Source organism: Zonotrichia leucophrys, chromosome 1A (assembly GCF_028769735.1).
Source record: "Zonotrichia leucophrys gambelii isolate GWCS_2022_RI chromosome 1A, RI_Zleu_2.0, whole genome shotgun sequence".
Classification (NCBI taxonomy): Eukaryota; Metazoa; Chordata; class Aves; order Passeriformes; family Passerellidae; genus Zonotrichia; species Zonotrichia leucophrys.
The window spans coordinates 12405403-12433172 of NC_088170.1; the positions used below are offsets into that span (position 1 = coordinate 12405403).

The following is a 27770-nucleotide window of genomic DNA, read 5'->3' on the forward strand; positions in this document are numbered from 1 at the left end:
AGTACAGATGCTGATGGGATAGAATTATTATCATTATTATTATTATTAATAATGTTGTTGTTTTGTTGTTATTACTGCTCTTGTTGTTGTTATTATTAACCTGAAAAGAAACCATAACCCTTGAGCACAAAAGTATCAGTGCAGAGAAAATGTTCCATATGCCTGTGTATAAATAGACCTGGTAGAGAGCATAACAATAGCTCTGCTGCTGCTCTCTCAGAGCTGAGCTGAACCTGATGAAAACAAGGGGTGATTGTTTCTTGCTGCTTTCACTGAGGATGAGAGGGAGCCATTGTAATGGCACTGCCTATTAACAAGGATGTAACTCAGTGAGGCCAACAGTAATTGTACAACAGGAAGAGCAGACTGGGTAGGTTTGACATGTCCTCAAATTGGTTGTCTCTGTTGGAAAGCAGTGGCAAGCTCTGCCTCTGCCCCCTAAATACTTAAAGGAAAGAACAGCTTAATCACTGCAAGTGCTCGTTGCCCTGTACTGTGGGTTAATCCCAGAATAATCAGTTTCTGTGACTCATGTCTGTAGGAATCATACAGAACCACAGAATCGCAGAAACTCTGTGCTGGAAGGGATCTGAAAGGTCATCTAAATCCAATTCCCCTGTCATGAGCAGGGATACCTTCCACTAGGCCAAGTTGCTCAAAGCCCCATCCAACCTGGCCTGGGACATTTACAGAGATTAAACATCTGCAGCTTCTCTAGGAAACCTGTACCAGAGTCTCACAATGTGAAGAATTTCTGTCTGATATCTAATCTAAACCTAGCTCTGTTGGTTTGAAGCCATCACCCCTGTCCTATCACTAGGTGACCTTGTGACGTGTCCCTCTCCAGCTTTCCTGTAGGGCCCCTTTGAGTCCTGTAAGGTGCCCTAAGGTCTCCTTGGAGCCCTCCCTTCTCCAGGTTGAAAAATCCCAATTTTCTCATCCTGTCAACACAGGAGAGGTGCTCCAGCTTTCTGACCATCCTCATGGCTCTTGTCTGGACTCCAACAGGTCCCCATCTTCGGATGTTGGAGCAATCCCACCTCCTTGCTCATCACGTAGTGTAAGAGGAGCTGAACCTGGTCTGTGGTGTCTGAACCAAAATAACTCAAAAGATGCCAATTAGCAACTGTATTTCACATTTAGTTTGGGTAGTGGGTGTTTTCTTTAAGAAACAAATTACATCAAAATATAAACTGTTTTTCAGCTTTTGTTTGTATTTTTCCCTCTCCTTCGTGTGTGTGTCTGTATTTTGGGCATTCATTTCCTATACCCTAGGAGGCATTAACAAAGGTTTATATTTTCATTTTGTGGCAGTGAGTCTGATTACACCATTCAAGGGAACATGCAATGGGCAGTATTTGTATGATTTTGTCAAGACAAATATTTATCTTTCACAGGGGTGTTATGGCTAAGCAATTCATACTTCATTACAGAAGTCACATATGAGAACACCCTCTTGATTTATTGTCTGTGGCAGAATTGGACTGCCAGCTCTGAGCTATACTTTCCTAGGTGTCAAATTCTGAAGTACTAATACATCTAATTCTTACATATATATATGTCTTAGGGTAGTAAATGATTAGAATTATTAAAGCTCTTCAGTTCTTCAGCCCTTATTTTCAATCTTCTTAATTGCCAGAGTCTACCATTTAGATCTAATGGAAATGTTGTAGGAGGAATATTTTTTCTATTTTATTGAAGCATTTTATTGAATTTTATTTGGTGTTTTTAAGGCAGATTGTTTTGGCAACAGAAATCTCCCTGGTGTCTACTGGTTATGGAGAAAAAACTTTCTCCTGCCCTCCTCCTCTAAGGCTGACTTCATAGAATCACAAGTTGATGTTCTGACACTTTTCTGAGAAATAAAAGACTTTTTTTCAGAGTTCTCCTCTTCACAGGGAACAACAACAACAACAACTTGTGAAACGTTGATGGGTGCCACAAAATGAAATTGGCCTTCTCCAGCTGGTTTTAATTTCCACAGTAAGGGCACACACAACTTCCTTAGTCCTTTGTGAATTCATCTACTTGAGACTCCCTATGTGGCCATTTTTCCATGAGCTGCCACACACAGGGCAACCTCAAGTGGCATCTGTTGTATTTACATTCAAACATTTTCTCAAAGGAAATGATAACCTGTAGTTCATGTTAGTTTTTAAATCAGAAATCCTGGACAAGCACCTTTTTTATCATAAATTTAGTTTTGCCAGATTTTAAACACAAGAAAAGAGGCTCTTTTGTTAAAATAAAAAAATGGAAAGAAAGTAAATAAATGGGAATTTGTGAATGCAGAAAATTTCCTCTTGATTTTCCCTTCTACTGAAAAACTAACAAAAAAACAATTCAGATGTCCTGCCCAAAGTCTGGACAATCTGGACCCAATGGTCTAAAATGCATTAGCAGACATCTAGAGCTTGGGATCTCTGCATCACATTGTCTGGCCAAAAAACTATGGCTGGCCAGTGTTATGGTTCTATCCTGGCAGTTAGTTTAGCACCATGGAGCCACTATCTCACTCTTCCCACCAACCAAAACAAAACAAAACAAAACAAAACAAAAAAAAAAAAAAAAGCCAAAACCTAACAATATAAGCATGTGGTGAAAAAAATCCAATAACTCACAACCATCCAACAGATTCTCAGTCTGTCCCCAAGCAATGTCAATCCTGGCAAACTTCCTCTACCACTGTATTTATTACTGAGCACAACACAGCATCTTATGGAATATTGGAATATTTTTTGATGAGCTGGGGTCAACGGTCCAGGCCATGTTTTCTCCCAAATTGTTGCCCAGAATAAAAGGTAGAAAAGGCCTGGATTCTGTGTCAGCACTGCTCAGCAATAACTGAAACATCACCTCCAGAACACAGCACTATACAAGCTGCTCTAAGGATAACCAACTTTATCACAGACAAACTATTATTATTATTATTATTATTATTATTATTATTATTATTATGGCAGAAGCTAGTCAGCAAGAAGTCCCAAATCTTCTTGCTCATGACACACACAGAGGATGAAACTTAATCTAGTGGTATACAAAGATCCAGAAAGATTGAGCACCAAGGGTCATCCTTTGCCTGGACTCATAATTCAGTTGCTGCCCTTGCCTGCTGACTGAACTGTCTTTTATTCATCCACAATCTTATACTTCTACGAGAAGACTCAAGGGCTTAGGTCCAAGCTCTGGAGACTGCAAGTTAACAAACCAGTTCATTTTGCAGGGCTAGATCTGGTTGCTTATCCTTCAGAGACCCAGAGGATGGCTTGGGATGATGAAAGAGAGTTTTTGTTCTGTTACTGTTTCCCTGTATAATATTATTGCCTGGAATTGGAAAGATTTTGGTCCTTGTTCTCCAGCATGTTTTGTTTGTGTTCCGATCAGGTAACAACTTGTACAAAAATCCTGGGATTGATATAAGGCAGTTTTTTCTGGTATTGCCATTTTCCCTCTATAAAATCAAGCTTAGTGTAGATCAGAGGTGGAAATCTCTGACAGAAAGGACCATTAGATAACAAAAAGAATTCTGTAAAATGTGCTTTAAAAAAGAGGAATAAACAAAATCTCACACTACCACAGCTAACACATTAAAAAATGACATTTTCTGATGTATTTTTCTTTCATTTTAAAGAACTGTGTAAACAACATGATCTATTTCTGCTTACTGGTACAGTGAAAGGATCCTAAATCAATGAAACAGCTGTACAGAGATGAAATATTAATCTTGAACATGAATCTAATGTTATTTTATGAATATTTGGCCATGTAAATTTTAACTTTGTTGAACCAGAGACATGAGAAGGAGGAACAAATAGCCCACCCATTACATGAAATAGATATGTGCCTCTCTGCTCCTCTCTTAATAATTTGTGCTACGGCATCTTTTTCCACAGTAAAATTCCAGTTAGTAATGCCTCAGACCACTCCTTTCAGGGGGAAAATCACTGGAGTGAATTCTCAAATGAGAAAAGGAAGCCAAGAGAGATTTTAGTTTGTATTTTTCCTCAGGTTTTAAACAGCTAACTTGACAAAGCAAAGCCCAGATTCTCCGTAGCAGCTGCTCTGCCCAACAGCCACACACAGAGTAGGTATTCAGCAGTTCTGTCTGGAGCACAAGAGCTGTATAACCTGCACTTGAAGGAACTGTTATGAAATCTGACTTCAAGTGAGTATCAAAGTAATAACTCTGACTCCTGAGCTTATTCTTTACTCCATGAGGTCCAGGTGAGAACATAACATCACATTCAGGTCCTCTAAACCAACACTTTTGTGCAGAACACTGAGTACTCACTCAGGCATTCTCATGAACTATTTTCATGAACTATCAGAATAATAATTCTGATGGCACCATTTTACAAAAGATATCAATATCAAGGTTTATCTTGCATATGGAAATAGGCATGAAAAAGGTCTTCTGTAATGGTTTACAGAGGTAGCCTTTTTACTTGGGCCAGTTTCTGTGCACAAATTCAGCTGCAATGCTAAGTATAATCTTTAAAAATACACTCTACTGGATTTGACAGTTCAGGTGCTCAGGAATATCTTTTCTTGAGAAGGCAAATCAGGAACAGAATATTAACAGTCTCAGCAGCTTATTAAGTTTTCACCAGAGAGGGACTTCTAAAGGTTCTAAAAAACATTGAAATGCTAATATTTCAAGTGGAATCATTGAATGCAACTAAATTTACTCACCATATTTGTCATTAATGTCAAAAAGGGTCTATCTATTCACTCTGGAAGAAAATACATACTTTCTTCTTCTTAAAAGGCATATACAGAGTTTCACTGCATCATCTGTTGTCTCTGCAAGTAATGCAGAAGGAACCTGTCTTAATAAATGCTATTCAGTTGTTGAAATGTGTGGTACAGTGAAGAAGAGTAAAATTTTAAATAATTTAGTATTTCTGCCAGAAAACATGGTTTTATGAAAGGAGTGTTTGGTTAAATAATGTTTGACCTAGCAGAAGTCCACACTGATGACTTGAAATGTGAAAAAAATGCATGAAAGGAAGGGGATTTTCAGCTATTTCTCATTCTAAGGATTCACAAGAGAATCAGACAGCCATGGATACAAATCTCTGTTCCTGTGTAAGATTGCCACATGCTGTGATCTACAGTCTTGCTGGATCACCAAACAGTATTAAGTATTAAAAATGTGACTGCAAGACACATTCTAAAAGTGCTCCAAAACTAATTTAGTTTGCTGGCTGAGCTTGACCCCACATGATTCATTTCTCTTAATAATCACTGCAGCAGGGTAGAACTTCATCTGAGAGCTTTCTCCTTCTAATTTAAAAGCTTATTAGAAAGGCTGCTTATACTTGATTTAATACCAGCTTGAGCTACAAAACTATTGTCATGTCTTTCCTCATGAGAGTCTGCTCCTTCCAAAGCAAATCAATTCAACCAAAAACTTAATGCAGAGGAATGTGCAAACAGGTAATTGTAAACATTGCAATATAGAAATACTGACAGAGGGTCTATAAATGTTGTGTTTGTTGAGTCAAAGTGAATCAGAAAATTTTGTTACTGTTTTTTTATTAGTATTGTCGTAATTAAATATATCCTATTGACAAGAAATAACCTAAAGCCATAAAAAGAGGCAAAGAATGGCTTCTTATTGCCATGTTTCATAGACACATTTCACTCTTTCTAGGTGGGAGTAGTTTTTAGCAAAATACAAGAGTAAATTCTCCAGGATGCTTAGGAATATATTCAAGTTCTTTTTGTGTTGATAATCAAGGTGAGGAGATAAAAAACATGGCAGGATTTTTTATTTTTATGGAACGACAATACTGGCTACAGTTCAAAGCTGCACAAGAAAAAGAAAAACTATTTAAGAATGAAAAATTGAATTAGAGTATATGTGAAGGCAACTTACCAATCTTATCTTGATTTACAAGCTGAAGGTTGAGAAGCTGTAGGTGCACAGGTGATGTGAGTCAGTACAACTGCTAGAAGTAGAAAGGAGAGGAAGTCTAAGCAACTCCGTTTGGTTGGAGTTTTATTCTCTTTCAAAGAATAGGCAGATAAGATAGCAATGATGGGAATGATAAAGGAAGTAGGAGTGGGAACTGAGCACTCAAACATTAATAATAAATGAGTTTGCAAATTAGTTCTGACAAAGGGACTCCAGTAGCAGTTCAGAAGAGTGCAGTGAATTGAGAATGGGTTTTGGGATGGAAGCAATAGAAAAAGTGAAGGAAGCAATAGAAAAAGTGAAGTAAGTTAAATACATTAAAAAATTTGGTGGCTGAACAACACAGTTAATTAAGCTCAGTGTTGAAAAATAAACAGCAGTAGATGCTGAAGAAGAAAAAAATAAATGCGGTTGTATTTTTTTTAAGTTTTTCAGTTAAGCACGCCAGTGACACAAGTATAAAACAAAACAGATTAGCAAAGGTGTGTTCAGAGCTTAGCTACGTAAATAAGGCAGAAGGATGTTAAGCAACAAGGTTTATGCTGATTTATCAAATAATATTGGGCAATCATATTGGAACATTCTACAGATGTTATATAGACCATCTATCTAAGTGGTGTGGTTTCATCCAGAATAGTATTTTCAATAAAATGAACTTGTCTCAAGAAAGATGCTGTAAAAGGGGAACAGAAAAGGGGAAAATAATTGCCATGAAGAAAGAAAAAACAGAGACACTTGGCTGAACAGAGGGTGAAGAAAAAAACTGGGATTCTAACCCTTAGTGAGTAGGGACATAAGGAAAAAATACAGAAAAGATAAAGATACAGTGAATCATTCCAATCTGGGAATTTGCTTTTACAAGATGGGAAATCACTGGTTTTGCCACTTCAGACAAACAAACAAAACATTGTGGGGACATCAGCTGAGGTACCAGGTATCAACTTCAAAACCCATATAAGAAAATACTTTTTTTACAGACCTTTGAAGTATAGAACATGTACTTATACTGTAGTTCTCAAAGCCAAGGATGACCTTGTGTCTGAAAACTTCCCAAGGTTCAAAGAACAGTGTGTTTCTAGATGTATTAGCAATATCCAAAGTTACAGAATTTAATGCGAAGGTAAACATTAGCAAAAGGAGAAGAGACAACAAAAAACATGCAGGAGAAGTTATGCAACCATAATTCTCTGTGATTTGGAGGAGCCTTCTAGGAGGAGGCAGATTTTGTCATGTCTAAGTGTTAAACTGCTTGGCTCTTTCTGCAGAAATACCTGAATCTGGCCATCACTGGAGAAAGTTTGGCTACATTTGCCAGCCTGCAGATTGGAAATTCTTTCCTTTACTCATGCTGTGAGCCTGAGACAGAGGTAAAAAACTTCAAGAGAAATTCAAGCTGTGAAGGAGAAGAAGCGAAGAATGTAGAAAAAAAAGAACATGAAACTCAGGTTAAAAAGTAAGGTAAACAAATAGAAGATGTGTTTCTAAGGCCATATCCGCAGAGGACACTGGAGTGCAGTGGTTAAGGGGTTGAAAACAGAGCAGGCACAACAACATGGAGCTTTGTCTGATCCATAGAACAGATACTTATAAAATATTGTGCCTCATTGCAGAAACACCTCTGACACCGCAGGACTCCTGGCACTGTGTGGTGCAAACCCTTGCTGAGGGTGTCACTCCCATCACCACCAGTGGGAGAAGGGAAAAGGCTAAAATGATGTAATAATGTCATGTTATTCCTGAGCATAAGGAGTGATGTCTGCCCCATAACACTGAAAAAATAAAGCTACAAAGCTACTTTCACTCTGGTTCAAATCAGCAACTCACTGGACACTGAGGAGAAGGTGCTGTCCAGCACTGTTAATGCTTGGTTTTAAATGAAATGGCTGAAAGGGTTTTGTTGTCATTGCTTGAATTCTCATCCCAGCTGAGGGTGACAAACATGAAGTTAAGCCATTTAATCAATGCTTTCTTCTGCAAGCACCAGTGTTCCAGTAAGTGACAAAAGGCACAAAACACAACATTTTCAAGAGGAGAAAACAAGAATCTCATAGACAAATGCTCACAAGGAACCTAGAAGGTAAGGTTTCCAATACCCTTTCCTCTTTGTATTTTCTTTTTAATTTTTAGGATGGATCTAAACTGGTTGCTCAGGTAGACTACTAAAAAACTTCTCAGGATCTCCTATTTTAAGAATCCTGGACTTATGTGCTTCACATGAGCTTCAGATAATTTCATTCCTTGTGTGTGCTTGGGTGAGCAGTTATCAGTACCAGATCTGTGGCAGAATCAGAAGTTCAAAGAGGAGGTAGCTACAGAGTTACACTGCAGGAGAGCTTCCTATGTGGGCTTGAGTGCTTAAAAAGCAGACGGAACCCTTGACTTCATGCCCAGGGAAGATGAGCTATTGGGTCTGTTTGTAAAGTAACATTGGGGGGAAAAATTTCCCCCTGAACTGTGACCCTCTTTAAACCTGTTCATCAAACAAACAGTCCTTGATGCCTCTTTGGAGTCACTGGAGAGCTCATAAAGCTGCCAACAGTCTGGCTGCTCTGAGAGAAAATTGTGTTTGAAATACTTCTTGGTCTTTTTCCCAGCTAATTAAAATTAAAAGAAGTGCATGGCCAGCCTGACACCTGTTTTCCTGTGTCCACACATCATCCTTGTGTACAACATGAGTGAAGTGGGCAGGTTTCCAGTAACTGAGGCTCTCTGCACAAAAATTCCTCTTTTGCAGTAACACAACTCTTTACTTAAGTCTACACTTAGGAACTAGGGACATACTAGAAAAAGAGTTTTCCTAGTGCTGAACTTCAGATTACTGTGTTCTTCTGTGTGTTTGAACTTCTCCTGAAATATTCAGGAACCATCTGAATGCAGTCCTGACTAACGTACTCAAGGGGACACTGGGAGATTGGACTTGGTGTCCTCTGGTGCTTTCTTCCAAACCTCCCCATTCTGGGGTTCTTGGACACTCTCAAAGGCACAATGAATTGTTCCTTATTTCCAGCCACTGGCTCCAGCTCGTGGGGATGTGAAAGGCACAGAAACACCCTTTTCCAGCTTCCTGCAGGGAGTCATCATCTGGGATTCATAGCTGGAGATGTGACCACAAGGGACATGCAGCTGATTATTGGCTTGTGTTTGCCTGAACAGCAGCAAGCACAAATAGGAGTAAGGGGCGTTTGTGCAGAGGGGGATGTGTGGGGGAAAAGTTCCTAAGTATGGACTTTAGTGTGTGTCTGTCTGTGTGGACACAGGGACACACAGACACCGGAATCAGGGACACACCGGTGCCGCTCTCCAGGGTGCTGCAGGTGGAGGCTCCCAACTCCTCCGTCCTCTTCAGGGTTTTCCCATTTTCTCCTCCTTAGAGACTCTTCAGGATATGAACCCCTGAGGTCCAGGTCAAACAGGGTCTGGTTTTCTATGGTCAATGTCAATTAAAGCTTTTATGAGGCAGAGAACCCACTCCACACACCTGTACACAATTTAGAGAGAATTTTATGTAACTCTTTGCCTTTTAAGAGCTTTTTGCCACAGCTCTAAAACTTACCATGTTAAAAACAAAATCATATCCGTGCTTGTCCCATTGTTAATTTTTTTTAACTCCTATATCACATAAATTTAGGCAAAATATTTCTTTCTTGTTTTCTTTTTCCTGAAACAAACATTTCTGTATGTAATCTGAAGTATGTCTGGCAACCTTGAACATATGCTATATCATGATTATCAGTTGCTGTCTTCCCAAATCTGTACAAAGTTGACACTGATTCTCAGCAGATATATTTTGCAGCTTGTTCTGCATCTCGTTTCAGATCTGCCCACCTGGCTCACTGCAGCATTTGCAAGGAATAATTATTCCTACACAAAACAAACAAAAAAACCCTAAAATCAAAAAACCTAACCAACAAAAACTGCAGTGAAGATCTGCAGTTGATAGGGGTTTATTGCTCGGATGATAACTACGTGCATGCTTATATTAAAGAGTGCTCCATCAGTTTTGCTGTGCCTAGCAGAATGCTCTCCAGATACTGTGCTTATCCTTAATAAAAGAGTAGATTTGATTTTCCAGTTCGCCACCTAGCTGCTTCACAAGAGAGAGGATCAGTTTGGCTCTTAGAATCAGACCCTGAGCCCCATCTAAGCCTGTTGGGAATTTCCACTGCATCCATTTTCATCTGATTTGAATAATTCGCAGTATGTTGGGCTTTGAGACTCAAAGGGGACACAAAACAAAACGAGTATCATCGTTCAGGGGAAATGGAAAAGAAAAGCTTGATGATTTTGTATTAACAAGGCAGTTTAATGTAGCTGGTAGGTGAAAGCAACATCCCTCCTTTCCAGCTGTTCTGGAGGACTCTAAAGTTTGAACTGAGAAGAAACCAAGATGTTCTTAGTTCCCTGGCATTAGTGAGATCCAAGCTACCACGTGTCAATGCTTCACTGCCTACCCTGGCAGATCTAACTGTGCTTCACAACACTCCTAGAAATTCACTGCCCCAAACATAGCTGAGGGATTACACATCATTTTCTGTAAAAGGTTTGGCCATTCGTTTATTTAACTAATTTAATTTCCTCATATTTTTGTCTATTAGGAATTTATTTTCACGTAGTCTGGCTTTTGTCTTAGTTTGGATTTGTTCCTTTCTTTCCTCTTTCTCTCTGTGTTCCACGCTGTCAGGATGATTTGCAGTTCCATTGTCCCACTCTCACCAGCATTTTCCCATCATCTTTCAGGCACCTGCCTCCCCCTTGCACTAAACCCATGTATCCACTGCAAGGCTGGGAGTAAATAAATGTACAAGTCTAAGGGCCTTTCACTATTTGCATTAAGAATCTGTTTGCCTGGAGTTTTCTTGCACAGAAAAATCAGGGCTTCATCCTGCTCTTCCCAGTCCTACTTGCCTAGAACTGCTGGTAAAAGCTCGCAGGAAAGAGGTGCTTACAATACACATGGTTTATCAGACCCGCTTCTTTCCCTGGGAGGTGACATGTCCACCTCCAGCAGACACCAGGGAGAGGACCACACCTCTGAAGGAAAACCAAGCATTTTGGCTGTTCCCTGGCCTTGCTCTGTCAGTCTCCCAAGAAAGCTGTGTGCTGGCTGGGAAGCCAGTCACCTAAACCATGGAGAACATATTGGGAAGGTGCTGAACAATCAGATCACCATCCACTGGCCATTTGCACATCTAAGTGTGCACTCCCCTATTTTCCTCCTCCTAGGAAATTTGGCAAGCAGGAAACAGCCCTGGCTCTAGGTGGACATGAGAGCCTCTGGGAGTGAGAGGGAAGTTATAGTCTGCCCTTTTCTCATACCCTCTCTAACACCAGCCTTGTGGCAATGGGATGAAGCAGCATTCCCCCAGCTGGGAAGGGGGAAATAGGAGCTGTGGGAGCATGGGGACCACCCGCCCGGCCCCTTGGTAGTTCTCTTGAGGGAACCTTGAGTTTCTGCAGGTATCTCTGTGACCCCCAGCTCAGATGAGAGCTCAATCAGAGAGGGAGCTCACCCGAGGGATACAGTAGAAAACTCCCTTTGGAAGTGGCTGCTGGGGACACCTCCCTTTCCACCCAAGCTATGCATCCATGGGGACAGGGGACCCATCCTGCCGGAGCAAACCCCAAGGAAGCAGCTCCACGCCGGGAGAAGGAGCCATTCGGGACACGTGTAGCCAAAACCAAGGAGAGCCCCCAGCAAAGTCTCGCTAGAGATCACTGTGCATCTCTGGATACGGATGCGGTTTCCTTTGGAATAGCCTCGCTCAAAGCTGCTGCCTCCGCCTGTGCTCCCGGGAGCGACTCCCGGTCGGTCCCTCTGCGGGAGGGGAAGTTCAGCATGAGCAAACACCCGCTTCCTCACCAGCCTTATTTTTGTTTCCTCCCAGCCAAGGGCTGAGTGCTTTGTTCTGGGGTTCTAGGAAGAGTTTAACCCCACGGCGGTTTAGAGCGCTGTAAATGACTCGGCTCCCTCGCCCTCCCTTTTCTTTGCAGGAGCCGCGGCCGAGGGGCGTTTGGAGCGGCTGGGGAATGGGGGGAATCGGGGGAAAAGGATGTGTTTTAATCTCAGAAGCGGCATTTTTTCCCCCTCAGGAGGCGTGTCTAGCACGTAGATCTCTAAAGAGGAGAGCCAGTAATGACGGATGCTCTGTCAAACTTAAGAGGTGCCAATTACCACGGAGTCACCGGGTGCCACCACGATGTACCTGCCGAGGCTGATTGAGAGCCGGGCTCGGGAAGGCAGCGCCGCTCTCACGCCTGTCGGTGCCTGGGGGGAATCTCCGCTGACAAGGCACGGAGGAGGTGAGGGTCACACTCCAGGGGCTTCCAGGACAGCGCTTTTATTTCCTTGGGAGATCACCCTTGCGAGGAAGCGAGATGCTGGCAGGGCGGGGGATGTCCCTGCAGCGGCCCGTGACGGCCGCACGGCGCTGAGCAGCGGCACTGGGGAGCCCCCTGCAGCTGGGCACGGCCACCTCCTGCCTTCACTCCAGCCGTGCTGCTGGAGCCATCCCCGCACCTCTGTCCTGCTCTGCAGCGCAGGGAGCCAGCCTGGGGAGTCCCCAACACCGCCAGGGTCATCCCAGGGCAGGGACGCCGCCCGCTCCCGGCTCCCGCTGCGGGAAGGGCTGAGTGGTGCTCGCAGCCGCTGAACTCTAATTAAATCTCCAGAAATCAACGCGCACAATCAAACACTCGCTGGGAGGGAAAGAATAACAATGATGATAATAATAAGGGGAAGAAGAAGAAGCAGGCGTTGTGACTTTTGAGGCTGCTGATCATCCTGATTAGCGAATGTTAAAGTGTGTTAAGTGCCAAGGGCTCAGAGACAAGCCGTGGGAGGTGCAGGGATGGCCGGGGCTGAGGCTCTGTCTGGCAAAGGAAGGGACCCCCAGACTGTGGAGGTGGCGGTCCCTGCCCTGGCACTTGAAGTGAAGACAGCAATCAATCCCGTGGGGCTGCAGCATGCTGATGGCACTCTTCCCACCTCCCGATACCAAATGCCATCTGAATTGCCTCGATAGGTGTCTTCCAACTCTGCTGGGAAGTCCAGACAAAATTTTCTGTGAAAGCTGAGAAACCAAGGGGCAGAAGTCAGGTCCCAGGTGCCTTGATTTTCCTGAAGAGCTATAAGTAATCGAGCCCTTAAATCGTGAAAGTGCTTTGAGGTAGAGAAACACAGCCTTGTTTACTGCACCTACACTGTACTTGTATAACTACCTCCAAAATTCAGAGCTGTCCATCTCCAAATTAAGCTGGTAGCAAGGAACATAAAAGATCATTTAGTTCCAACCCCAGTGCCATGGGCAGGGACAGCTCCCACTAGATCAGGTTGCTCAAAGCCCGATCCAGCCTAGCTTTTTACCCTTCCAGACAGTAGCTCTACCCTGAAGGCATATCACCCTTTTTGGGGTAAATCCACCCCTAAGACCCTTCCAGGAGCAACAGCTACATGTATGTGAGTAGTGAAGACAGCTCTCTTCCTGCAGCTCTCTTCTTCAGGCCAGGAAATATCTGGATGAGTAGAGTTTGGAGTGGAGAGGGGGGGAGTGTTTGGGCTGTAGCCCCTTCAGCCTTTCAAGACAAGAGATGGGGCAGGGGAGGCAGCAGCCAAAAGCTTGGATTATTGCCTTCATAAAGTCCACTTCTCTTTTCTGCACTTAGCACTTCCCCCCTGCTATTCTTTGGACAATAGATGAGATGGGTTCCACTCTCCTGCTTCCCACTCCGACAGCCCTATCCCAAGGGAAAAAGCAAACTTCAGACCACAAATCAGTTCTGGTCCAGGAGAGAGGCAAATAAAAACAAAGAAAACATAAAGATTTTTATATCTAGATTACATCCGCAGAAATGGCAAGTTTTCTTATACAAAATGAATGCTTCCTAGCCCAGTGACTGTCAGTTAAAGAGGAATTCTTTACACCCTGTGAGAATTAACGCTTGCTCTCAGAATGTATCTGTTTTCCCTAATTTATTTGTCATTGAGCAAAGGAAGCCTCTCCCTATGGAAATTTCAGAGCAACAATCAGTTTAAGAAACTGAACTGGATTTAGTGTAACAACATTTTTCCACAATGTGTGGAGCCTCCGATGACTGCAATATTCTAAAAGCAAGATGCTTTTCACTCTTTTTCCTCCCATACATTGCTTTTACACTTACAGCTATCAAGGAGTTGGGGAAAAAAGAAGAAAATAAGAAAAGAAAAAATAATCAGAAATAAAGAGGACATTATTGCAGGGAAAGATGGGGAGAAGGTAATTGAAAAAACAAAAAAGTGGTTCTGATGTGCAAATTGTAGATAAAGACTTGTGATGAGAAAGAGGGGAGTGCCTGATGAGGAAGACAGGAGAGTGTGTTGAGAGATAACAAGAACCAGTAATTTCTATTCAGCAAAGCCACCAAATCAGAGAGCAGTGCGATCTTATTGGAGGAGAGCCTTCAACAGCAACTAATCCTGTCATATTGAAAGAAAATTGTAAATGTTCTCCGCAGAAATTGCCTTCCCATTGCAGCTAATCGAGCCCACTTGGCGCTCGCACACATCGCACACCCCCGCACACCCTCGGGGCGGGCAGCGAGCGGCCCCACAGCCGCGGCACCCGGCAGGGACACACACCCGGGATGCTCACCTAGGCACAGCTTCCCTCGCTCACCCGCATTTCCCCAGCAGCTCAGGGGAAGTGTGAATTATCACTGGCTCACTCACGAGTCCCGGCTCAACCTGTTTTTAATTACTCCAGTTTTCTCTAAACCTTTAAGTCAGGTTCGATAGCACTATTGCTCTGGGTTTTTTTAAATTTTATTTATTTTTTTTTTAAAGCTCAGCTTGGCTGAACTGAAGCAGCGACTCCCGAGGGTGTGCGTGTATATGTGTGTGCCTGTGGGTGTGGGAGGGCGAGAGGGAGCAGGAGACAAAAACTCCATCAGCCCGGACAATGCCACCTCTCGTTTAAAGCTCCCAACCTGTTATTCTTTCCCCGCACTATCGCGGTACCGAGCGCTCCGTGTTTCCCCCAGCCCAGCCCCCCTGGCTCCTGGTGGAAGATATGGAAGAGGAAGATAAAGCCGCTGGCTGCGGGCGCTGACGGCGCGCAGCCCGCATGCCTCTGCCGCCGCCGCCGCTCCAGCGAGCCGCTTGCAGCGGGATGAGATGCAACTCCTGCTAATTGGATCACAGGTAGGAAAGATTTGCTTTTTACTGACGTTTACTCTCTCTGGTTTTTGTTTTTTTTTTTTTCTCTTTTTTCTTTCCATCTTCTTTTTTTTTTGTCTTTTTTTTTTTTTTTTCCCCTCTTGGCTTTTCTTTCACGTCCTCTGCCCTCCGCCCCTTCCTCGCCGCACCTAGGATTTCATCCGCTGCTGTCATAGGAAAGCTCCCGCCAAGGAAATAATGTCTAAGAAACGAGCTTTTGCTTCCTGGCAGAAGAAGCAGAGCAGACCATAGGGAAACTTTTGCTGAATGGGTCACGGCTGAGCGGGCCAGCGGCGAAAAGCAGCGAGAGGAGATTAGGCAAAGCGATTGTCCCCAGCACAGAGCCCTTGCCTGTCGAGTTTCAGTTGCGATATTAATCCCAGAACCGAGCCTGTCATGGTATAGCGGGAGAGACACAGTAGAGAAAGCGCCATACACAGGGGGTTTTATTACAAAAGCCACATTCCGACGCAGGTTCATCTGCCGGGCTACCGCTCCCAAATCCCGCTGTGACATGTTTGTCGGTGACTCCTGCAGAATGCGAGCGGGAGCGGAGCCGTCCCCGGGGAGCGGAACCTGCCCGCGGTGCGCGCCCGCTGCCGGGAGGGACGGGACGGGCGGGATCGGGTTCGGGACCGGGATCGGGATCCCTGTCCTGCGGGACCAGGAGGGATGCGGGGATCCCTGCCCTGCTGGACCCGGGGGGATGCGGGGATCCCTGCCCTGCCGGACCAGGAAGGATGCGGGGTGCTGGGGGGAGTTGCCGCTGTTCCGGCGCTTCCCTCGCCCCCAGAATCCCCGCTGAGCCCGGGAGCAGCTGCCGCTGCCGCTACCCCATCTCCCATGTCCTGCCCGGGGAGGGGAGCGGGCTCGGAGATGGGGAGGGTCTGGGCTTTCCCCGGCTCATTTCCGGCCCCGCTTCCCCGTATCCTTCCCTAGGCTTCGCTCCCCGGAGCAGGGAGCAGGGTGATGCGGGAGAGGATGGTCCGGGGCAGGGGCCGGCTCGTCCCCCTGTCCCGGTCCCGGCCGTGCCTCCGGGCTCCCTTTCCTTCCGCCCGTGCCGCCACCATGGGGTGCTTAGCTCCAGAAGGAGCGAGCTGACACTGAGAGGGAACTCAGATCAAGCTGTGGGAGAAAAATTTCCTCTAGAAACAGCCCTGGGGCATCGAGGCGCTGGTGCAGCCCCACAATAAGGCTGTATCGGGGGCTCTGAAGGGACTAAGTGCTTTCTGCTTCTTCTTGGGCTAAAGCCGATCCTGGCCATCCCTCCAGCCAGGGCACTTCTCGTGGCTTTGCGCCTTCCCACCGGGCTGCCCCGTGGCTGCCCCAGCACCATGGGGATGGGGAAAGGCGGGCTGGGAGCTCCTCTGCTCTCCCCTGCAGGGCAGCCCAGCCCCAGAGCCCTGATGCCAGGTGGTCCTGGAGAATGGCTGTGCCCACTGCCAGCTCCAGGGGCTTGTAATTCATCCCCACCAGCCCAGGGGTGAGTCCTTACCCCTTTGCTGGGTGAACAACAAGGGACACTTCCTCCCACCCCTGTAGGATTGTTTATTCTTACTGTTTTGATTTGCTAAAGTTCCTTCCAGGGCAAGGAGATGGCTTTATTTCCAGCTGGAAATTCCTGTTGCAAATCTAGCCAGAATGACAGCTATTCCCATTTTTATGTGTCAACCACTGTGTTGGCACATTGGCTTGTCCTTGTCCCTTAAGGAAGATATTCTCTTTGCAGAAGGGAAAAGGCAAGGACAAAAAAAGAAGGTCTAACCTCTGCTTGACAGCCTGTTCTTGCAGCTATTTGGGGGATAAAGCAAATCCACAAACTATAAAAAAGGATAAGGAAGGTTAATACAGGAGAGCAGAAGTATGCATGCTGTCTGCCTTTATGGTATTGCATCACTTGCAATCACAACCCCTGTCTGAATACACACCAGCTTTTATTGTGTGGTTTATGACACCAGCTGCTCTCGGTGATTCATCTATAAACCTCTCTAAGCTACACAGAATACACTTGCTCCTTCCTTTAGCGTCTCTTGGAGTGTAAGTTTGGTTGAACTTCCCCTCTGCAGAAGCCTGGGCTGTTTGGTTTTGCACCAGGAGAGTGAGAAGTGCAGTAATCTCACTGGTTTGTTGTGCCTCGCTGAGCTGCCCCCTCCATTCCCTCCCTCAGCACTCTGATTTCTGCATTGTAGCCCACTTGGGAACAAGGCACAGTATATGGGGAGGGGGGTCTAGGATGTCCCCAACTTGTTTTGGAAGGAGGGCAAAATGGCAAAAAGGACAGGTCATGCTTTTCTCCCATCCAAACCCAGGATTTTGATTTTCCTCTACCCTAATAGTTGTAACTCTGCATCTGGGCAGAGCTCAGGGAGACCTGGACCATGTGTCATCAAGGGTGTCCCGAGGAGATGGAAGGCACAGCACTCTAGCAGCGCCTTCATCATCCAGGATGGAGACACAGACACTGAAAGGAGGAAACTGAGGCCATTTGTTAAAAACAAAATCTATAAGCAAAACTTTTTTTTTTTTTTCCCTCCTAGGTGTTCTGCCCAGTGCCCACTGCCGCTTTGGTTGCCACCTCTGGGCTGAATCCCTGTGTGCATGTCATGGTTCTCAGCTATTCAAAATGCTTGCAGCCTGTTTGGTGTCTCATTCAGAAGTTTTTTGAGGACACCTACTATGAAATCCCTCACTGTTGTTAATATAATCCCAGGAGGTTGCTCTGTCCCACTTCACTCTTGTAACCCACTCACCCGTTCACCCAGCTTTCCCTTCTCCACTAATATCATGACCTACATGCAAAAGATGTATTTTCTGGTCCTGTTTCCATAGCAATGCAGCACGGGGAACTCAGACAAGCCAGTAATAATGAAGCCAATTCCCTTTCTGTGGAATCAGGACCTCTTTGAAAGTTGAGTTCTGTTTAAGGCAAAGCAGGGAGCCGCGGAGTGTTTTATTTCCATCCCGGAGCCCAGATCCCCGCGCCCTCTAGTGCCAGAGGCAGGCGAGGAGGAGCATCCCCGGGACCAGGGAATGTGAGGCTTCATAGCCAACTGCAGCACAGGGAGACAAGAAAGTGGAGTGAGAAATGGACATTCTTCCTTTTTTCCCAGTGTCTGTTGCCAGTCAAATCTTCCCCCTTCTAAATCCCAAGCTGAAAAAAAGGGCAGCTAGTGTTCAGCTGATTCAGCTGATCCTGGTTTGGCCACTCAGAGATTATGCCTTGGGTGGGTTAAACTGTGGAGTAAAAAGTGGGAAGAAATTGAAGCTGGGAAGCTCAGACCATTTTTTCGCAAATTTTGTCTGACCATTTTTTCGGAAATTTTGGATCTCTCTGGCCTTGAGCTTCGCAGCTTGAAGCAACTCTCAGCTAATTCTGAGAGATTTGAAGGCACAGAAGAGGATTACTCACTTGTGAAACTGCTGTCCTGACCTCCTACTGGCTGTTTAGGTGGGTGGATGGGATAGGCAACAATAATCAGGCTGAGGAAAGCTGAACGGGTTTAGATGCAGCTCATATGATTGACAGGGATAACTTTTCCACAAACGCCTGTAGCCTCAAATCTTAAAAAGCTCAAATTGTATGCTGGCATTTAATGTATGGTAGCATTAAATTGTGTGGTAGCATTTCAAGCCCTGTTAGATCCATTCTAGAGATTCCCATCTCTAAGAACAGGGCTGCAGAAAGAGCCAAGCACTGAGAACTCCTGTGGCTAAATGAGACTCCACGCACACCACCTACCCATATTCTCCAGTTTCTGTATTTTGGCAAAGGTAGCTTTCAGTTTTGCCAGGGTCTCCACAGCTTTTCCAGTGTCAGAGAAAGAAATAGAGTTCCCTACTTGCTTGTCCACATCCCACCAACTGACTGCCAAACACCTGTGCCTAGCAGATTGCATTCCCTAGCTCTCCACATTAAATCAAGGAGGGATCCTTTGCTGACTTATCCCACCACCTTCCTACACTTCCCTGATTGAATTGGGCAGAATTAAAAGTTGAGACCACTCCTAAAGTTGCATTAAAGGGCTGCCTCCTTTTCCCATACACCCCGATCTTGCTGCTGTGTATAAACACTTTAGGCTGTGGAGCTGTCTGTCATTTTGGACTGCCTGTCTGCCTTATAATCTACATTATTACCTATGTCTAAAATCATCTATTCCCCATAGGAAGGGTTATACATCAGCAGATCTTCCAAAGAATATCTCTCATAAAGCTTAATTTGAAGTTCCAGGAGGATAGGATAGGGCGAAGTGAGTTTAATTTCATTTCCATCAAGCACTTCCTAGAGAATGCTTGCCAATGCCACTAAGATGTGCAACGGGATTTCAGTAGTCCAAGTGCCTCATGTATTTGTTTTTAAGGATATGATGTAGGTTAAATGAAACCACATTTAGGGCCAGCTGCTTTGCTCAGAGTCTTCTGCATGTTTTCTGTTTGACAAGATGATTCTTTGATTCCCGTCATTACAGTATTTCTTGAGACTCCATGGGCTAGATTTTGATCTTAATTACATTCTTTCAAATCGGGGGTGCCTCCAGTGATTTTAATCGTGTCTGCTTTATTCTGGTGCAATTGAGCTCAAAATTTGACTTTCACAGAAACATAGCAAGTATTGTAATTAGAATATGCCAGTGTTTTGACAACTGTTCATGGAACAGCTCTGTTTCATCAGACTCTGCTGAAAGGGAAATGCAATGTGAGAATGGGCATTGGGAATAGCACAGGGCACCTCTTGCAGTGATGGCAATAAAGATCTCTGTGAGAAGTCACAACATAAATAATAGGCGAGAAATTCTGTAAATCAGCATTTCCCAGGATTTCCCTCAAGCTTTTAGAAAAGCTCTGAGTAAACTGTGGGCATGTTTTCTTTGATTTTGGTTGCTTGTGTTTTACGGTTTGGTGTTTGGTTTTGTTTGGGGTTTTTTGGCTTTTTCTGAGAGAGGTATGAGACAAAAATATCTCCATAGGTCTTTATTTTGAATCATTGTCAAAATTAGTGTTGCAAACCAAGGTGATAAAATAAACCTAGTGATTGAAAAGAATTTTCTTGCTTAGTGATTTCTCTGGCTCAGGATTTTCAGGTAGCCTGAATATATGAAGATCTCTTTAGTTCTGTGCAGATAGGATGATCTTCAAACATGAAGATTAGATTCTTCTCTTTTGTAATCTGTTCCACCTTGTGAGAAACAAAAATTAACAAAAATGATACATGGGGAAAAAATCAGTTTCTGATATAGACCATAGAATTTTCATAGATTCCCGAGAAATTTTCTCTCAGCTTTGCGATGAATTACTGATGTCTATTTTAAACTCATCTGTCTCATGCTCTGTCAATTAGAAAACAGAGCAGTCATATATTGAAAATTGTTCATAACTTTGTTCATGAGTAATGGCAACAAGCTTATTCCGCTATTATTTCTGAAATCCTTTAAAGCAAGCCAGTGACCAATGATTTATTCATGAAAATATTCACACATTTCAAAACTTTCATGAATGTTAGCATGAATAATTAAGAGAATTTATGTTATTTGTTCTCATTGCTCATTATTTTCCTATTCAAAAAGGCATCAGTCATCCACTCACAGAGCATTAGAACATAATGATTACAGCATTGGATCAGACAGGTGTTTTGTCTCATCCTCTAGAGTGTTTTTATCAATACTGGTTACCAAAAAGGCAGGTGTAGTGAATGCTGCCCTAGATATGCGCACTGCCCTCAGGTAAAAGGTTTTATACCCATCAGCTTGGGTTTACTCTCTACCCAGAGATCTTTTCCAAATGACAAAAAGATCTACTCACCTCCCTCCCCAGGTGGAAACCTCTTGAGATTTTAGATACACTGACCTCTAGAGATTCTAGGAAAACTGCAGATGTACTCACTGGCCAGATAAGCAACTAATCTGGTTTTGCCTCCCAGTGAGTTCAGTACCTTAGTGATAGCATGTAGCAGGGAATTCAGTAGGTTGATTAAATATTTTCCTTGGAAAATCGTATTCCAGACAACCTTTGATCTATTTAAATTAGTAGTTTTTCAGTGTTATTGTTACCTCTCTGTTATATTAAGTGAAAAGACCAACTGGAACAGCTAGTTCATTGTATAGGTGCCACTCATTTAATCCCCCATGAGAGAATAAAAGAAAAATAAAGTAATTTCTGTTTTAAGACCTCTTACTCCTCCTGTGCCAATGAAAGTTTTGGCTTGGGCTTTTCTTTTTTCTGACCACTGCTGTAATAGAGCAGAATATGGTTGTTCACTTTAATGCCATAATGAGTGGCCACAGCTGGATTAGAATCCAGAAAGGCTTCCAAATATTTCACGCTACCTGTGACTGTTCTGCCTCAGACAATATTAATTTCAATTAGCTGCCCAAATGTTAGGTTCTCCCAACTTAATTAACATACTATGAAATACTTTAATCTTCATTCTCTTTTTCTAAGAGCAATAATTTCAGTAAAGAAGTTCTTAAGTTCTTGGACAACCTGATGGTTAATATTTTGCTGTGAAAAAGGATCATTCATGTGCAGCTTCTGTTTTCTCTTTCTTAACCAGCTTCCAGCTTGTAATAATAATTTACCTATTCTATCACAACTTAAATCTGTCAAAGAATTTAATGCAATATAGAAATACCTATATATGTAGACTTGTCAGGTTGGTCTTGTTGGTCTTTTGACTCGATGCTTCAAAGAACATATATCAGACAACATTTTTTAAAAAAATCTATGATTCTTTTTTATTGTCTCCTATATGTAAATCTAGTTTTTGTTAGTTTCAGTCAATTAAGGTGGAAGTAGAATGAGGCTATTCAGTATATTATACCTAAGATTAATCCTGTGCCTGTCCTAAAGATAGGAATGCTTGTTGCTACCCTCCTGTCCTTCTGCAGAGTATCTGACTCCAGCAACAACTTGCATATTTTTGCTATCAGCACAGCCACTTCAATTTCAAATGCTTTCCAAACCCTTGCATATATAGCCATGAGGTCCTTTTGATATGCTGCTGTTTTGTTTATCAATTTGTTCCAATGTTTCCCCTTTCAGAGTTCCACGTTCTGACAGCTCATGTGCTTTCTTGTCTTGAAAAAAAAAATAGGTCTAACATGGATATCAGCACAGCATCATTTGCAGAGAAGATTTAACCAAAAAAAAAAAATCAGTACCTCTGCAAAGTCCTGTTCCTCATGAATTATTCCAAATAATTCATGGCGAAAAAGTGACACACACTATTTGTGAGAAGTGTCATTTTCACAAATAGTCCCTTGATGTGTAGAAGGTCCCACTGGCTCCCTCCTGAACTGGGTGAATTTAAGAGCTTTGAGAAATGTCCTGCAGTTCCCCTCTCTGCACACACCCCACCAGCTCTTGTCAGTTTGTGCATCCTTGGTCCTCTTCATTTACAGCTGACATTTTATTTGTGTTTTATTTTAACTCCCTCCCTTAGCCATGGGCTTCACCAGACATGAAGTGTCATTTCCACAAATGTGGTTGCTTGGCTCAAGCAGTTCTTGGACCTTCACATTTTTCAATAACTTTTTTCCTGACTTACCTTCCAGTTTGCTTTCCACATGACCTTACTGAATTAGAAACTGTCTGTTGTTTTGAATACATGGATTTTACTTTCTCTTTTGTTCTATTTTATATTTAATTTCATTTACTTCTGCCTTCAATACTTTTTAAGCAGTTCACTAATCATAAGCAGTTTGTCTTGGGCTCTTAATGCAGTAATAAGTTTATTATTTTTCAGTGTTTTCACTGTATCATGTCTTCAGCTATTTAGTTAAGAGCACCTGCTCTTATGTTCTCCACTTTTTCTAAAAATCACTTAGGAGTTGATGGAGTTTTTTGATCTATTTGTACCATTTGATTTATCAACACACAGGTGGGTGGACTCACTGATGGTTACAATTTTATTATACTTTCATACCATTTTATTAGAGTTTCGTACCTCTTTGATCTCTCTCTATAACAACACTTTGAATACCCCAGACGTTTCCTGGAATAAGGGTGCTAGTACTTTGTGCAAGCATCAGGCTTGAAGCAGAGGGGATATTTTTTCACTTAGCACAGTGGACTGAGACCAAGCTGATCACAGATAAGCTCCTGACCATGCCACCCACCTGCTGCATGAGTTTTGACACATTCCTGTGGCCTGACACAAAGCCTGCTGAGGTCAGAGACCAACTCTTGTTACCTTGGGTAGGCTTTGTCTTGGCATCCTGAGGCAGGGACAATAATTCTTCCTGGTCCCATGATAGGGTTGTAGGGATTTGCCTCCTGCAGATTGTCAGATAGTAAAGTTTACTTGTGGTGCTGCCAAGTGAAAAAATGGACCAGACTCCATACACAGGGCTTTTCTTTGCGCTGGAGTGCTGGAAAATTGAGCCTTTAGGAGATGCTTACTGGGAAATTTCTGTTCAGGAAAGGAGGAGAAGCAAAAATGTTCAGTATCCCTCCAAACAAAAAGGTACTGAAGCTGCAATTGCTCCAGACCTTGGTGAGAAGTGAAAGAGAGCTGTTTTCTCTGCTGTTGCTTTTCCATGCTCAAACTGACCCCCTGATCCATTACTGGCCTCTTTCACCCACATAATTTCACTTTTCTAGCAGTGTATATTGAGCTGATGAAAGCTGTCAGAGCATGAGTGACAGGAAAGGAGAGGCCACCACCAAAGAAAGTGCTATATTTAACCTGGCAAAGTCATGCCTTCGCAGTATGACCTTGAGCCCTAACACTGAGAATTTAAACAGGGAATCCTGGTTGTGAAGCCTCTTCCTTTAGCCAAACATAGAAGGCTCTTAAATATGAAGAAAAGTGGGGAAGAAGGAAGGTAAAATAAATTACGCTTCTGTTTTTGACATTTATGATAGCCAGCACACTCAATTGCCACTAGAAGAATACATGAAGGGCTCACTGTTAAATTCTCATTAAAAATGTCTGTTTGATGTCTGCTAGTCATTTCCACAATCTGATCCACTGAGAGTAAATGTAGGGATTTTTACTGAAAGGTTTTGACATCAGAAGCACTTTCCTGCAAGAAATATCCTACTGTTATTAATTATTTTGCTATGTGCTTCAGTAAAGGGGAAAAATCCCAAAAGTACACAATTGGGAAAAAAAAAAAAAAGTAAGGAAAAAAAAAGAAAGCAGCTGAACAAAAGCTTTTGTTATGTTTTGTCTGAAGAAAGCCTGTAACTATTTCTCTCTATTTCTTTAGCAAAGAGTGAGACTGTTTATCTCCTACTTTGAAGCTCAGGGAAATGCAAAATATCAGGTTTAAAAAAGCCCAGGTAAGTCAGGCACTGCCATCCTTTCTGAATGACAGATTTGACAATTAATATTCCACATTGTTGTCTTCAATTCCTCTTAAAAATCAAAGTAGGGTGTGGAAATGACACATGGCTAAAAAGATGAGGAGTCATTTTCTTGTTAGTACTTTCAGAAAGTAGTGACAAAGGTTGAGTTCGTGGTTGCACCACAGGTTGCTGACATGGCCTTGGACAAGCTCAGTAACCTCCTGTACCTCAGCTTCTCACATGGAAATAGTATAAAATAACATTTTCATTCCCACAAGCTTTGTCTGCAGTTCCTGTTTAGATTGTTAAAGTGTTTGGCAGCATTTCTGGAACAGTCAGCACTAAACTTGCCCTTAAACATACCTAAATTTGGGCATCCATAGAAAGAAATGAATGATAAATTATCTTTCAAATATTCAGTTGCTTTTTATTCCATCTGCAAATTATCCAATAGGCCTTTGGAGAATAAGTGCCTTTCTACTGATCCCTGGTGCTGCTGGCACAGGCACATACGCATGGGATGGTATCCCTATTTATGCTGGGGTGGTGGTACCACTGTGTGCCTGTTCCCTTAGCTGCACACACTTCTGAGAGAGAAATGTAGGAATTCTGGCTTAGGGAGAGTTGCTTTTGCAGCCAGAATCATCAGGTGAGCCCTCTTTGGACAATGCTTAGCCTGCTTTATTTGTTTTGCTCACCAGAAATTTTTTGTCCTTCTTGGCCAGGTTCTAACTAAAACTACTACAAGACACTTTGGAAGGTTTCCCTGAGGGAAAGGCAGGTGCAAAGCTGCAGAGAGAAGCACTTAGCCCCACAAACCAGCAGCAGCAGGATTTACCCACTTTGGGGATACAGTGGCATCCCTGATATCAAATGTGCTGCTCTTCAGGGAGAGTTTGGTGGTGTTCACAGGGGTCTTAGGTTAGGGAAGATGAGAATGTTGACTCCATGTTTCAGAAAGCTTGATTTATTATTTCATGATATAATTTACATAAAAACTATACTAAAAGAATAGAAGAAAGGATTTCATCAGAAGGCTGGCTAAGAATAGAATAGGAAGGAATGATAACAAAGGCTTGTGTCTCAGACTCTCTGTCCGAGCCAGCTGACTGTGATTGGCCATTAATTAGAAACAACCACATGAGACCAATCTCAGATGCAGCTGTTGCATTCCACAGCAGCAGATAATCATTGTTTGCATTTTGTTCCTGAGGCCTCTCAGCTTCTCAGGAGGAAAAATCCTAAGGAAAGGATTTTTCATAAAAGATGTCTGTGACAGGAGAGTCATTGGCTCTGGCTGCTGTGGACAAAAGGTGAAGTTTCTAAAGAGTCAGTCCCACTGCAGACTGTCTGAACCACCTTTTCCTGGGGCACAGGCAGGCTGGGCACTCTCTCTCAAGAGGGATCTTCTGGCCATTAGCATGTTCTGTGATGCTATGACTTGAATGAGAATGAGCCCCTTGCCCTCTCTGCACCTTTCTCTTCTCCACTGTTTAAGAGTGGGAACATCAAGTTTCCTCAGTGCAGGTCAGTGGGCAGGACCAGCTGAAGCTGCCTTGATTTTGTGCTAAGGATGACAGCATAACAAATACCTATAGCAAAGGAAAAATGCATCCTCCGCATTTTCTGATATTCCTTGGATGCTATGTTCAGGTTGAGTCAGCTAGGAGGCTCAGATACTTCTTATTGCACACCTTAGCAGGTGAAAAGTTCTCAATTTCACTTTCATTCCAGTTTGAGTAGATGGAGCAAACAAAAAGGTCTTCAGCCCTTTCCTTCAAGGCATGAGGAAGCTGTGGTTAAACCTATTTCTTAACCCTCTGGCAGTGGTGTCAATGCAATACAGCAAAAAGAACAAGGAAAAAAAGTTCAGGAGAGCTCTCATTTAAAAAAAAAAAAATTCTTTAATAATTTATTTATTTCACAATAATAGCTCCAGATCAACATTTTATTTATTGTACATTATTGCTTCTTTAACAAAGGAACAAAATTAAAAGCACAACAACCAGAAAGGAAGAACTTTTTTTGCAGCTGAACACATAGAGAAGAGATGATAACTAAACAAGAGGAATCACTTGCGTGTTTTGAAGGTCTACTAATTCCTCATTGTTAGGGATCACAGCAACATATTTTTGTTGTGCTAACACCCTCATCTCTTCAACCTCCGGTGTTCTGCCATGAAGCCAGTTCCTGCACTGCAGCCTAAAGGAGTAATTATCACCCTTTCCTGGGTAATAATTAGTTTTGTAGGGGCCACCTAGAAGCCTGTGGTCATCATGCCAACTCTCTCCCCCAGTCTTCTTTAACTTTCTTCTTTAACAGGTGGGCTTTGGTGGAGGTTCAGGCTGTGCACAGCCCAGCGGCTTTCACAGCATGCTGGACACAGAAAGGGCACGCAGCATCACCGAGCGAGCGCAGACACAGGGATTGTAAAGGCTGTTTTCTCTTGCTCAGCCTGTGTTCCCTGCCATGATGTGAGAGGATTAGTGTGTGTGCTGAGTGCCAGGGCTCTTGCTGCTCTGCAGTGAGCCGCCCTGGGTGCTCAGGAGGAGCCTAATGCAGCCCTGTCAGCCGGCAGCACGTTCGCTCTGACACCAGGGCTGGACAAGCTGCGGCTCGGTGGGTGTTTATGAACATGAAAGCAGGAGGAGAGGTGCTAAAAGACAGCAACTCAGATGTACTCTGCTCCGGTAGGAGCCAAGGTGTATTTCCAGCCACCCCTCAATGCTGCTAAGATGTCAGTCCTTTTTAGAGGTGGAATCGATTAGCCAGAAAGTGAGAACATCACTGTCTTTTCTTTAAAGTGGTGGGCATGTCTCAGCAGGGAAAAGGGAGGAGGACTGCACGTTGTCTGATCTCCCACCATTCCTTAAACTCTGAATTGAATTGCACAGTGAGGAAAATGAGAGCTGATCTTTGCTTAGATAAGCATTCTCAAGTAAATTAACAAAGCAATGACAGAGCTATTTGTGTTCCTGTAGGAAATTGTCATTTGGGCTAGGGTGCATCCTGCAGGCTGAATGGTGCAGGAGCAGAACCAGTTCCCTCAGCTCAGGAATACCTGGAATTTGGTACAATATCTAGTTATTTTTTTTTTCTTTTGCTGCTTGCTGAAATGACTACATACAGTCCCTCAAGGCTAAAAGAAAAAAAATTCTGTAAGAATCCCTCCACAACAGAGTACATCCAGTTGCTCTTATCACTATTTATACATTGATGATTATGTTATCTTCCACAGTGAGGAATGAAAGGATTAATTGGAGAAATAATCTGAAAATCAAACACTTCTTTCCTTTATGGATAGATTTTGCCAAAGCAGTGCCACGTTTATTTTTAATAATCTGTTAGTACTCTAATTAAACAACTAACCGAAGA

At 43.2% G+C, this 27770-nt stretch overlaps 1 protein-coding gene across 4 annotated transcripts in view; it reads left to right on the forward strand.

The window, feature by feature from the left end:
* The first annotated feature begins 14434 nt into the window (after positions 1-14434).
* CHRM2 (cholinergic receptor muscarinic 2) overlaps positions 14435-27770 on the forward strand; it is an 89734-nt gene continuing 76398 nt past the window's right edge. For 3 of the 4 annotated variants that reach the window (XR_010443313.1, XM_064737852.1, XM_064737836.1), the window contains exon 1: positions 14435-15095. The gene's annotated coding sequence lies outside the window, so the exon portion shown is untranslated. The remainder of the gene's footprint in view (positions 15096-27770) is intronic. The other variant, XM_064737844.1, reaches the window with a different exon arrangement.